This window comes from Choristoneura fumiferana, chromosome 21 (genome assembly GCF_025370935.1).
Source record: "Choristoneura fumiferana chromosome 21, NRCan_CFum_1, whole genome shotgun sequence".
Taxonomy (NCBI): Eukaryota; Metazoa; Arthropoda; class Insecta; order Lepidoptera; family Tortricidae; genus Choristoneura; species Choristoneura fumiferana.
In genome coordinates this window covers 14,014,941-14,028,859 of record NC_133492.1, presented here as the reverse complement: position 1 = coordinate 14,028,859, position 13,919 = coordinate 14,014,941, and the positions used below count along the sequence as shown (strand labels likewise).

General features: G+C 35.5%; 1 protein-coding gene across 3 annotated transcripts in view; it reads left to right on the top strand.

The window, feature by feature from the left end:
• LOC141439538 (synaptic vesicle glycoprotein 2B) overlaps nt 1-13,919 on the top strand; it is a 49,089-nt gene that overhangs the window by 21,066 nt on the left and 14,104 nt on the right. Inside the window, exon 1 of one of the 3 annotated variants that reach the window (XM_074103828.1) lies at nt 4,733-5,039. The exons of the other annotated variants lie outside the window; for them this stretch is intronic. The gene's annotated coding sequence lies outside the window, so the exon portion shown is untranslated. Of the gene's footprint in view, nt 1-4,732; nt 5,040-13,919 lie in introns of those variants that run through there. 3 annotated transcript variants of the gene reach the window in all.

Here is a 13,919-nt window from a genome sequence, read left to right as displayed (position 1 = left end):
GGTAATTCAAATATTAGAATAACGAGTATCAAACTACCACGGTTTGCGGTTAAATTACTTAACAAAAAATCCCCTTTTCCGTTTCTAATCAAATAGTGAAAAAACTTCTCCAATGTTTAGATACCGAACTCTCATATCGTCTCTAACAACATGCAATGTAAATATTGACAAATTGTCGATTTTCCTTAAGTATTAAAGACATCAATGGGGACTTGCCTGCAAAACACTTGTTTACGTCAAATACATGGAATGGACGTAACAAGTCCATAAACGTTACGTTGTATTTACAACATAAACGTTAAAGTAAAACGCATCCGAGGCTTCAATCATCTTTAAATTATTGTAATTATTATGATAATGAAACAGATCTATAAAGTACTTACCTAAAGTATAATAAGTAATGAGACTACCACTCTATTATCAACTCTTACAACGGTTGAGTTGACGTTTTTTAGGGTTCCGTAGTCAATTAGGAACCCTTATAGTTTCACCATGTCTGTCCGTCTGTCTGTCGGCCTGCGGGTAAGCTCAGAGACCGTTAGAACTAGAAAGCTGTAATTTGGCATGAATATACATATCAGTCACGTGGACAGTGGTACAATAAAAAAAAGAAAAAACAAATTTTTAGGGTACCTACACCTCCCATATACCTATTTAAAATGGGGTTGATTTTTTTTTCTCATCCAACCGTATAGTGTGGGGTATCGATGGATAGGTCTTTTAAAACCATTAGGGGGTTGCTAAGACAATTTTTCTATTTAGTGATCTGTTTGTGAAATATTCAACTTTAAAGTGAAAATTTTCATTAAAATCGAGTGTCCCCCGTCTAAAATCTAAACTGTTGGTCGGGTGGAAAAATTTGAAAAAATCAGTATGGTAGTAAATATTATGATTGGTTTTTTGGACTCATTAACTCCAAATTTATTACTTTTTACTTGTTACTTTTTTGGAGTTGAAATTCAAAATACAAAAAGACTCCAAAAAAAAAACAATCATAATTTGATTGCTTAGTAGCGACATCTCTTGTCTGGGTGAGCGGTTAGTTCCAAAAGAATGTGACGTCTCTCGATGAGAGCGAAACATAGATGTCGCTAGTGCTGCTGCTTAAGTAGCATACCTAGTGAAAAAAAGCAACCTGAGATATGCACAGGAGAAATTTGTGTCTAGACTCCTGTCCAGCGGTGGTGTAGGGGTTATAGCACGCAGCACGGATTGCTGACGACCTGGGTTCGATTCACAGCGCTGGTCTCTTTTTCTGGTTTTTCTGTGCATCCATGTCTCAGTTTGTATTTTCGGTAGTAAAGCCAAAGTCAAAATATCTTTATTCAATTTAGGCTAAAACAAGCACTTATGAATGTCAAAAAAAAAACTACCACCGGTTCGGAAAAACCTCTGTTGAGAAGAATCCGGCAAGAAACTCAACTAAAACAAAATATATCAAATTTACCTAAACTTGGAAGATTCCATACACAATACGGAACCCTTTTCTGGGTGTGTCCGACTCTTGGCCGGTTTTATTAAGTGTTAAAATGATCCGTTGGGAAAATAATGTTAATGTCGACAACAATAGGTTATAAAAATAATTGAATTAAGTCCATCTTATACAGAAATTGCCTGCCTAGCCCTGAATCAGTAAGTGCTCTTAGAATTAGGATCAAAATATACAAAGAGAGGAAAGATTTTCCCATGACCATGATTAACTGATGCTGGATTAAATAATTGGAATTATTGATAATTCATAGTAAAGATGCAAACTGTTGGCATAAAAGTTGGCAAGTCGACGACAGTCAACTTGTGTCAATATTTAAATGTATGTTGGCCTAATACACTGCCATATATTTTAATGTCGTGATTAGAATCGTTGTCAAAAGCGGTAAAGCATTTTCTAGGCCCAATTTACACGTGACCGACGTATCAAAATGTAGTGCGGAAACAGAAGCAAGCCTCTATAAGGCGCCAGCCCTAGGTGAGCGGGGGCTGACACTGAACAACACAAAGTCGGTTTCGTTGACCCCTAGAACTTGACATTTCTGATTTGTTTTGCCCTTCGTATGTTTAAGTAACGAGTGACATAATAAGTCTCCAAACGGATTAAATGTGGTTCCACTGTGCACGAAATAGTAATAATTTTATTTTAAACTTTTTCACTAAACTACAGGGACGAGGAGCTAACAGGGTTTTTTTTTAGTTTTTAGCTGACTGTAGGTATTCATCCAACTTGTATTACGTAAGTTTTATTTTTAACTGACTTCAAAAAGGAGGGGGTTCTATGTATATAAGTATATATTTTTTATGTATGTTCACCGATTTCTGCGTCTCAGTAAAAAGCGTACACAGACACATACTATCATTACTTTATATGGTTGTGCATTAAATATTTTTAAAAATGTGCGGACTATTTTCACCCTCATCTTAATATAGCTTAATTAGCTTATTAGGGTTCCGTAGTCCTAAAAGAAAATCTCGTAGTTGAGCTATGTCCGTCCGACTGTCCGCAGCTTAGCTTAGATACTAGGTACTATTGCTATAAGTGTAATTATGCATGAATATGTCGACCACCCCGAAAATTATGTGATAAAATAAAATTTAAAAAATATAATTTTAGGGTAGGTACTTCACCTACATTTACTACTTAAGTGGGGATGATTTTTTTCCCGTCTGAACCCATAGTGTGGTGTATCGTTGGATAGTCTTTCAAAAATGGTATGTTTTCGGACCACTACCGTTTGCAGAATATTAAGCTTAAAAGTTCTAATTTCTGTTAGAGGCAAGGGATCAAGGAAAACCGTTGGCTTGAAAAAAACAGCATGATGAATTTAAAAGAATTATGTACTATCGCAGCCTAGGAGGTTTTACAAATTAACAAGTAGACGATTAAACTTGATAAGTATGAATATTTGCCGCATATTAGTACGGAAGTTCCGTAATACGGAACCCTACACTGCGATTGGCTTTCGTGATTGGATAAGTTAAATCGTTACTACAATCCAGGGATGTTACGGACCTCCGATTCCGTTTCCGTTAAGTCGGAACTTCCGTTTGGTTTTAAACATCCGGTTCGGTTCCGGTTCCGTTACTTTTGAAACAGAAGTTATATCGGATGTCAATGCTTAGCGCGGCGGCCGAACTTGAACGGCGTACATCAAAAACAAACAGGTTTATACCGTCATTCGCTCATCGCCCCGCTTTGCTACACTAACATCTCGTTCACCTATATCACTCAGGCTCCGGTTCTGGTTCCGGTTCCGATTCCGTTTCCGGTTCCGATAAACTAAATTGAAAACATCTGGTTCCGCTTTCGGTTCCGATAAAACCACATCCGTTACATCCCTACTACAATCGCTCACGTGTTGGTACTTTGGTAGGAGCATGCACTACGATCAATAATAATAAACCAGATGTCTTAATTATCATACTTGATACCATTAACATAAATAAATATTGATTCAAACTGTACTAATCACAATATTTCGATAGGTATAAAACTTTTCCTGGAGCGATGTGCGTTGATTTTACTGCATGGTGTATTTCATCATTCGTCTGATTAAGAAAGACTTACAGACAATTATCAGTAAGAGCCTAATTGGCCTTATTATTAAATTGAACAGTAAAGTTAAGTTAAAGATAGCATTTTTAAATGTGATGTTCTAGAGGAGCCCAAGAGGGGATTTTGGGATTGAGGTACTCGAGCGTGTCAGATGAAATAAGGAAGGATATGCATATTGCTGAGTACCTCTGGGCACCATATATAATTTCTACCCTTCCGGATGGCCACCCCCACCACGCAATACTTTCGGTATCAGAGACACGTTGGGGCATCTAAACTACAATATCTGACACGCTCAAGTATTTCCATAGATTGTTTTTATATTTTTGAAAATCTGTAGACGCTTCTCCCATCACTGTAAGGGGAAACATCATATTTTTTTTTCTTCCTAACAGCTAATCTACAAAACCTAATAGGTCCCCGCGAGGCTCGAGTAAATCCCCGTTTAACATCATGGGCTCCCCTGCTATAAGATTAGAACCCTCTCTGGGTTATCATTTTGTAATTACAATTAGCAAAATACAGGCGAACAAATCATAGTTTCGAAACACGCACGCGCACCAAAGGCTCGCAGTATGAATTTCAAGAATAATCTGCTTTTTAGGTATCTCAGTAATATTGGTACACTCTCGACAGATTGGTAGTTGGTTGGCGCTTAGTAGCCAACCTTCATGCTGAATTTCTTGGAAAAATAGTGTAGTTGTTTCCGTTTGCTTCCACATCGTATTGCTGGAGTCCGGAGTTCGTAGGTACGTGGTTAGCAATAGAGAGCGCTCACATCAGGTGCCTCAGTCGCTTTTCATGATACCTACAGGAGAATAAGATCCTATTCTAAAACCAAGCACAACACGGGAAATTATTTTATTAGTGCGGCAGTCAAATCAGACATATAACTACAGAACAATTGAAATAAAGGCCAGATGTAGTCGGATGGATGGTGCGCCTAAAGGAATGTATCGGTAGGTACCTAATAATTTGCGATCTTAATTATTATAATTTGATATGTAAATCGCAAGCAATTTTTTCGCTAGCTCAGCTCAGATTTCCAAAGCCGATGATACCTTCAGTAAATTTGCGGAACTGAAAATAGTTACAGCCTCAAAGTGAGTTAATTAAAAAAACTATAGTGTTCAAGGTGGGGCGCAGCATCGACAAAACTTAGGTAAAACAAACCGAGCGCGGTTCCTGGGCACACTCGCGCGCCGCCGCCGCCTCGCCGCACGTATCACCTCTTTACTTCCGAACTTCGACCAGTCACACCAATTTAATTTAAAAAAAGTTCTCAAGTGTTCTCAAGTGAATCCTTATTCAGGACACTATCGTTGCCTCCATGCGAGAGCTTAGGACCGCAAGTGCTAAGAAATGGTTCCGCACAGTGTTAGTTGACGTCGGTTCTGCTTTGTGACAGAATCATCTTCGTCTGCTACTGAACATGCAAACTTTTGGAACTTTGTAAATTCTGCAGAATATCGTGCCAATTCGTACAAATTAGGTAAGAATACATTTTCGAATAATTTTGTATAGTTTCATTTATTATGTGTAATTTAAAACAATATCGACTGACTGCGTGTTGTGTATTCGGATAGAATTTATAATGATTTCATTATAAATAATCTCTTTAGTATTTTTATTTCAATAATTTGTAATCACATCACAGCGATAGAAAATAAAATAAAATTGATTTAGGTATAAATAATTGAAAAGTTTATTATAAATTGAAATCGAATTAGTTTGGAATATTTGCAGGTAATATTAGTAGTGCGCTTTAGTATTATTCATATGTAGAGTTGTTTAAACCACACTTTCGATAAAAAGTAAAAATGTTCTTTTAATGTTGTTTCAAACGTGGTCATCAGTGCTACCTAGTGAAAAACTAAAAGTGATGAAGTATTAGTATTTGAGTCACGCTAACATACAGCCAACTCAGGTTTAGGTACTTAATTAAAAGTATACAAATGCAAGGTACTGCCTTGTCATTACTCATTACAATACTTGTAAAAACCGGCCAAGAGCGTGTTGGACATGCCCGAAAGAGGGTTCCGTAGCCATTACGAAAAAATTAAGTAATATTTTTCTAAGGATTTCGTATTTTGTACGGAATATTCCAAGTTTAGGTATATTTTATACCTTAGGCTGCTATTTACTCTTAAACTACTTAATTCTCAAGAAAACTTAACCGTTATAGTTTCCCTTGTAAGCCTGATATACTTACTACCATCCTGATTTTTTTCAAATTTTTCCACCCACCGGTTTAGATTTTAGAGGGCGCTCGATTTTAATGAAAATTTGCACTTTAAAGTTGAATATTTTGCAAACAAATCAGTGAATCGAAAAATCGTTTTAGCAACCCTAGGTTTTAAAAGACCTATCCAACGATACCCCACACTACAAGGTTGGATGACAAAAACAATCACCCCCACTTTACGTCTATGAGAGGTACTATAATTTTTTTTTAATTTTTTTATTGTACCATTTTTTCCGCATAGTTTACATATATATATTCGTGCAAATTTACAGCTTTCTAGCATTGATAGTCCCTGAGCAAAGCCGCGGACGGACAGACAGACAGACAGACAGACATGGCGAAACTATAAGGGATCCTCAATCCTCGAAAATTAAATCGGAGTCTTTATTAACGATGCGAAAACACGTGCCAAATTTACCTAATGTCTCGAAACTTAGCTGATGAGACATAAGGATTTAAAGGAAATATGAGTTATAACTGGATACCTCCATGCGTTGTCAGACAGACATACCACAATAATACGTAACAAGGTGCTACGTCTTATGTGTATTGTGGACAATAGTGGACATACCTACAGTCAGGGAGATAGATGGTTTTTTATAAGGTTTCCTTTTGACCCCCGGCGTAAAAAGAGGGGTGTTGTTAGTTTGACGTCAATATCTTTATGTCTATATGTACCATAGTAGCTCTCAAACGGATAGACTGATTTTGATACGGTTTTTTTCACGTAAAAGCTACTTTCGTTGCGGTGTATCTTACTTATTTTTAATAAAAATTGACTGAGCCGTTTTTGAAATATTGAACTTTAAAATGACAATGTCGAGGGTTCAACTTTCTAAACTTAGTTATCTAAGTTAGTTAGGTTACGCCTTTGGGGTACGGAATCGTAAAAAAGAAAGTAGTGAGTATAGTTCGTTACTTACTGCGCTTAAGTATATAATATTTAGTATACTTATTGTTTAAAAAAAACGAGTATTTTTCCAATCCCATAACTTGCTTTATGCTTCATCTGTCTGTGTCATACCTACTTCACTCTATTTTTATGTACGGTAGAGCGGAAAACTGTCTGATCTCAATGCCTTATTCTTAAAGGTGTTAATACAATATTTACACGGGTGTGCGATACGCAGCCGCGATAAACTCTTCCTTCCGCGCATCAATCAAGTGCGGTGCAGGCTTGACGCGACATGCCTAAAGCTGCATGTGATGAAATAAACAGAGGGCTAAAACAACGTTGACATAATCAAAACTATTTAATTTCAGCAATTAAGATCCGGAATCCTATATTTATTTATAGAAATTCAAACTGTTCCGATATTATTTAACGTCGGTTGTCGGAAAAAAAGTACAATATAATTTTAGTGTTTTAAATTTAATGCACTTTTTCAGGTGAAATATAATCGACTATACGGTATATCAATATTATCAATCCAATGTATAAAGTGTAAACAAACCGATTTATTATAAATAAAGTATTATTTTTGATAAACAGTCAGAATAAACAGTCTTTGGAAATAAATCAAGTATTGTAAATAACAAAATAAAATTCGTAGCATTTTTTCAAGTAGGTACCTACTAAATCAATCAATTTATAAATTAATCGATTTACTGAACAGATTAATTATTTTGCAATAGGTTCTAGGTGTAAATAGTCTGTGGTCGAGTTAGCAGCCTCAGGTATAAAATATACCTAAACTTGGAAGATTCCGTATAAAATACGAAATCCTTAGAAAAATATTACTTCATTTTTTCGTAATGGCTACGGAACCCTATTTTGGGCGTGTCCGACATGCTCTCGGCCGGTTTTTTTTAATTATCACAAGTCAAATTCTTATCCTTCCACGTGACGCGGGCGAAGTCAGGTGAATAATTTAGTTTGACATCGTTGTTTGAAAATAGTTCGAATCAGTTAACTAACCAAGAATAAGATCCCAATGAAACCGGCCCTTACTGAACAGCACACCATCTCTCGTAATCGGTAAACTAAATGTTTGCAAGCGAGGTTCTCGAACTGTGTAGATTCGCATTTGTGTTAAATGGCCATTAAAAGAGGTAAGACCTAAAATTTAAATTCCTTCAAACACATGAAGCGTTAAATCAGCTGTATAATACATTTATAAACGATAGCGACGTAAACATACTGCCTGTAATTACACGCCATTGTTCATAAAATATGCACCAGTTGCACATTGCATTATCTTGACATTGAAGATTTTTATTCAATACAAAACTCGTAGCAAAAAGATTTATTTACCTACATAGTTAGGACATACCTATATACTTAGGACTTTTACTCCCTAGTTGAACATTCTAGATAATATAATTTTAATGCTCTCCCGGAAAAAATGTTAAGTTAAAACGACAATAATCACGGCTCTATTACTTTCTTTCATAAAAGCACATTTTCGTATTCATCATCCGTTTACACAATACTCTCACGAGATTGAATAAGATGGACGGAGATGAATCGTACCTATAGCAGTTTTTACTGTAGTTCATTCATAATAGTTTATTATATTTGTAACTGTTGTGGTAACTGCTAGGATTTTTTCCACCTGTAGGTACATACATGTTTTAAGGGTTCCATACCCAAAATGGCAAAAACGGAACCCTTATAGTTTCGCCATGTCTGTCTGTCCGTCCGTCCGCGGCTTTGCTCAGGGACTGTCAATGCTAGAAAGCTGTAATTTAGCACGAATATATATGTAGGTAAACTATATGCCGACAAAATTGTACACAAAAAAATAAAAAATAAATTGTTTTAACGCGATCGAGACGTATTTTGTAACCGAAAACTTACACTAAGGGCACAGTTGGTTGGTGGGCGTCGATTATCACTTGGCACGTTTGGACAGACATAAAAGATAGTAAAATTATGTTCTATGTAACTAAAGACAATGCGAACTTGTAAATATTCACTTAATACGTTTAAAGCAGCGTTTACATAATACGCTGATGCGTGCGTCCAGTGATCCGAAGCGTGGACACAAATCAGGTCACGGCTACTGTTTTGAATATGTTGAATGATATTTGAGAAAATAACAACCGTATTTTTAACTATGGCCGAGGCGAGCCTCTAAATGCTTCACGTTGGAAGCCAATTACTGGACTATTGTGTAATGTTTGAGTTCTTTAAAAAAAATATCATGAAGTTATGAAAATGAGAGCCAATTCTGAATGGACATCATTCGTTCATGTTTTCTTTTTAATTATAAATAAGTACAAATAACTTTATTTCGCTTGAAATATGGTACAAAAGTAAAAAACGAAACGTGTTTCTGTAACTTAACCATGATATTAATTTAATTAATAAACTAAAATTCAGACTGTTAACTCTCTACCAAATTTATACTTGCCAGCAATGTACAGTAAAGTAAATTGACAAGTAAGTGTAAATGACAGCCGGCAGATACTTTGATTATTACTTGTCAATTTACTTTGCTGTTCATTGCTGGCAATTATAATTTTGTTAGACAGTTAACAAAGTCTGAATTTTAGTTTATTAATTAAATTAATGTCATGGTAGAGTTACAGAAATACGATACTTTATTCTCCCTTAAATAAAGCCTGGCTGCCGGTAACACACTGTATAATGTATATCTACACATATCATCGGTACTTTTACAAAGATGTGCTTAATTATGTATTTGCTAAACCCTGACTGCTATCAATAGGTAAGTCTACCCTACCCAGCTGCTTACATTTTTGTATGCTTACTTAGGTACCTAAATTGAATTTACGATGTTCAACGTACCTATATAGAGCTCAAAAGTCTTTTAATACGTGAACAATACCTTCAAAATTAAGTGAATTTCAAGGGAAATTCTATGAAAACTGCTTAAGATTAGTCATCGTGTTTGACCGTTATTTAACTTCAAGTGCTAACTGCGCATCACAACGACTCTCACTGCCACAAATTACCTTTACAAATAACATTAGCACCGAGTGGCAGAAATATAATATTGGAAGGTTATATTATGTCTCTACATTGAGAGATTAGGAGCAAATAACGGAAAAAATAAGTGAATTTCACCCCCGTCACATTTATTACATATCTGAAGATGTTGTTAGGCGGAACAATGTCAATAAATAACACCAATGTCAACAAAACATTTTGCGGCACCGAGAGGTAGGTACCTAGGCGAGGGTCAAGTACAGCAAAATTTTTATCTTCTATGTCTAAAGGTTTGGGCTGGGCCAGTCAGAAAAGTAGGACTTTTGTATTCTTCTGAATTAAGATGACAACAATAACGAGCGCGTGAAATCGGGTTGAGAGTTTAGGGTACGGGTGGAGTTTTAACAGATTTAGACTTAGATTGCGACACGAAAACTAATCGAAGGTAGAATTGTACGGGTAGTTTTCGTATGACAACGGAACCTTTCCCGCTCAGTCCTTTTGTATGGTTAACTACGATTTAACATGGTCCAACTTTTTCGTCTCCACCCGTAAGCTGGTGAGGTGACACCATAAATTTAAAATTGGTCGCAGACTCTCTGTTCCAAAGACCAGCGATATGGATAATTAACTGAAAAAAATTTGGGTAGCATCGTTACATCAATGATTCTAATTTAATGGTCACAGGCCCAGTGTGACTTTTTTGACATTATGTTTTGATAACTACAGCTCGTCTCGTTAGCGGCGGCTTGTTAAACACGTTGCGATTCCGGGAATTTGTTTTTTGAACACATTGATGTTGTATATTCTGAGTCAGCTTTGCAAATAGACCGTGGAAGTGGGTACCTAGATACTGTGTTATCTGTTAACGTTCATATTTTTTGCAAAATCAGTTTTTGTTCTCACAAGGTTCACGAATCTTTTATGTCACCTTGGAGATTTTTACTTCCAGTATATATCATTAGGAAACATCGGACATTTATTTTTCTAGCAAATGAAATTAAAATACGCAGCTATCATGAAAAGCATGATGATCTATCATGCATCTGTTTATGCCTATCCATGATACAAAAATTCCAATTCAAAGTTTTATGTCCATAAATGAAAAAAAATACTTGGGCGTTAGGAGGTTATAGTACAAGAACGGACGTGTACAAACATTACAAATATACCTACCTGCTACATCAATAGTTTGTAGTTATAGTCTAGGTGTAGATAGATGCATACGCATGGGATGCTCCGAGTAGATTCCACGATCTTAATCGCATGTGGCAATGCCAAGGACTACGGCAGTAATGATATCCTGTAACACTGCGTTACCATCAATAACAATGACTAATGTTGAACATTACTAACTCGCCCGGGATTTAATCATACTTTGTAACTGTTGCTAAAACAAAATTAAATTATTAGGAGTAAATATTATTTTATTACTTACTTATCGCAGCGGATCGTACTTGCAGTCCAAAGAGGTAACGCGGCCATTGCAGCATCTGGGAACCGTGCCATAGACGGGGTGCTCTTTTTATATTTTTATTTTTACTGTGACATTAAGTAGGTATGCAGCGTGTATTTTTGATACGACTACAAACTTAAAGGGTAGTTAGTGAAGGTCCTAATTAACACACTTTGCAACCAATTAGGTACTAAATAACCAACTGTTATCCGCTATAAGAATTCGGTCCTCGCAACTCGCTTGAACTAGCAATTTTCCAGAATAAAAACAGCTTCACAAACTTTCTCAGTATTTATTTATTTATCAGTAGAATATTTAAATGGTTGTCTCAGTGACCCGGTCTCGCTGCAAAATGTGGTTAAAACGGTGAGATAATTTTAGCAATATAAAAAGCGTTATAAATTCCGGGGTCTGTTAGTATTTCGATTTTCCCTCATAGCTACTATGTAGGTATGCGGGAAAATCATGGAAGTTTCAAACGTTATCCACGTTACCGTAAAACTTACAATTAGACATACTTTGAATGTGTTTAACACGTCAGTTCATAGAGAAAATAAGCAATGCTACAAGTTATTATCATACCTTATTACAATAAGAGTAGCTATAGTACCGATAACCTTACATGCATAGTGGTGAACTAACCAAATCTTTGCTAATGGCCGTGGTCAAAACCATAATTGACTTACGCGAGATCAACGACACCGTCCTCACGCGGCATTTGACATTTGAAGCTATAAACATGTTATGTTTGTGAGTTATTTAAAAAAAAAACTTATTTTGTTGACGATACTTTATTATTAGATCGTTATTAGTTAGGTACACTTATCAAATTTTAATTCGGTCTGACAAAATGTTATTTAGGTAGGTGTACCTACTTATTCTGTAAAAATAGGAAATATTATAAGGTGTTTTTCAAGCAATGTAAATAAAGACCGTTATGTAATCAAAAATTGCCATGAGAATAAAAAAAAAACCGGAATCAGAGATAAAGACTAGTATAATATATTGTCTACACTGAATCTAAGTGTTTATATTATAAGTTTTTTGTACTTATTTGTGGTGTGCAATAAAGAATATTTGTATTGTTTGTATTGTATTGTACAGTCAAGTTCATAAACATGTGAGAAAAAAATATCTAAACACGACTCTATTGTTAACGGCGTAGAAGCGTGTTCAGATATTTTTAATAAAACTTTTGCTCACAACTAAATTGTTACTTTTTTTTTATTTCATTGAATAACACTACAGGTATAATGAAGTTATTGGAAAAGTGAAGAATTGTACCGTACTCATTATATGAGACGACACAATAGTCATACGTTGCTACCTAACTACGCATGTAATTCATAGGCTTTTGTCAGTAACGGTATTTTGCATAATTGTATTTCGTAATTCATTATTATATTACAATATGATACGCTTGTAGGTACCTGTCGCGATGTGTCATGCCAGGTAGCGGCGTTTGTCTTTTGTAAAGCTATTTTTAAAATGTTTTTGTATGATCTACCTTTATCTCATATTCAGATAAACTATGTAAACTATGATCATGAAAAACAGCGTAAAAACTGCATGTATACATCAAATCAAATAATCAGTAAAGAGATGCAATTTAGGTAGGTTCGTGATTAATTTCATGAGCTTAAGATGAACAGCGACTTGTATTTTTACCCGACTGCCCGAAAGAGGGTTATTTACCCGACTGCCCAAAGGAGGGTTATGTTTTTCGAGCGTATGTATGTATGTATGTGGGTATGTATGTCCATTTCTTTGGTCCTCGCTGCAGCCTAAACGGCTGGACGGATTTTATCATATGAGGTATCATTGGATTCGTCATAACTGTCGGAGTGACATAGGGTAAAAAAACCTGGCGCCTGCGAAAAAAAAATGGCGAAGGAATAAAAAAATATATTTTGTATTGTAACAATATGGGAATCAAATGAAAGCTAATAATTAGCCCATCTACTTTTTTCACAGAAATATCAAAAAAGTATAAAATAAAAAACATTAAATTAAAAAAATTAAAAAACCCGACTGCCTTAAAAACTAAAAGGAAGAAAATAAGTAGTGGTCTAGAACTCTGTCAAGAAGCTCATTTAAGGTTCAACAGTCGGGACCCATTCAAATCGTAACCAGCTCAAAAAATCTTAGTAATGGGTCCCGACTGTTGAACCTTAAAAATGAGCTTCTTGACAGAGTTCTAGACCACTAGACTTATTTTCTTCCTTTTAGTTTTTAAGACAGTCGGGTTTTATGATTTTTTAAATTTAATGTTTTTTATTTATCATTCGATTGTACCTACTTTTTCCTTCATGGGTAAAGTAAACCAAGTCAATCAGTGTCAGATCGGATAATATGTAGAATAACCCCAAGTTCACTCGCTTTTTCTTTCGCTTGGCTTTATATTGTACAATTTCAGCCGATCGTCAAATATCATCTGGCCCCTATTTCATAAATTTTCTAACAGGAGAAGGCTACATTGACAATTTGATCTATATTTCATATACTCGTACCTACCTGTAAAATCTGGTTTAACGCAGTCTATGAAGTCAGCAATATATATGAATACTGTTGACTTCATACTGTTTTTTTTTTTTTTATTCGACTGGATGGCAATTTCAATTTTTTCTAGCGATAATTAACGTTTTTTTTATCTAAGCGTCGTCGGTGTCGGGGGACCGCTAAGGTTAACAGGAAACTAAAGTACATGTTGTATTTTTTTAAAGTATTAACCCGACACCGACGACGCTTAGATAAAAAAAGGGTATAATTTAGTAAT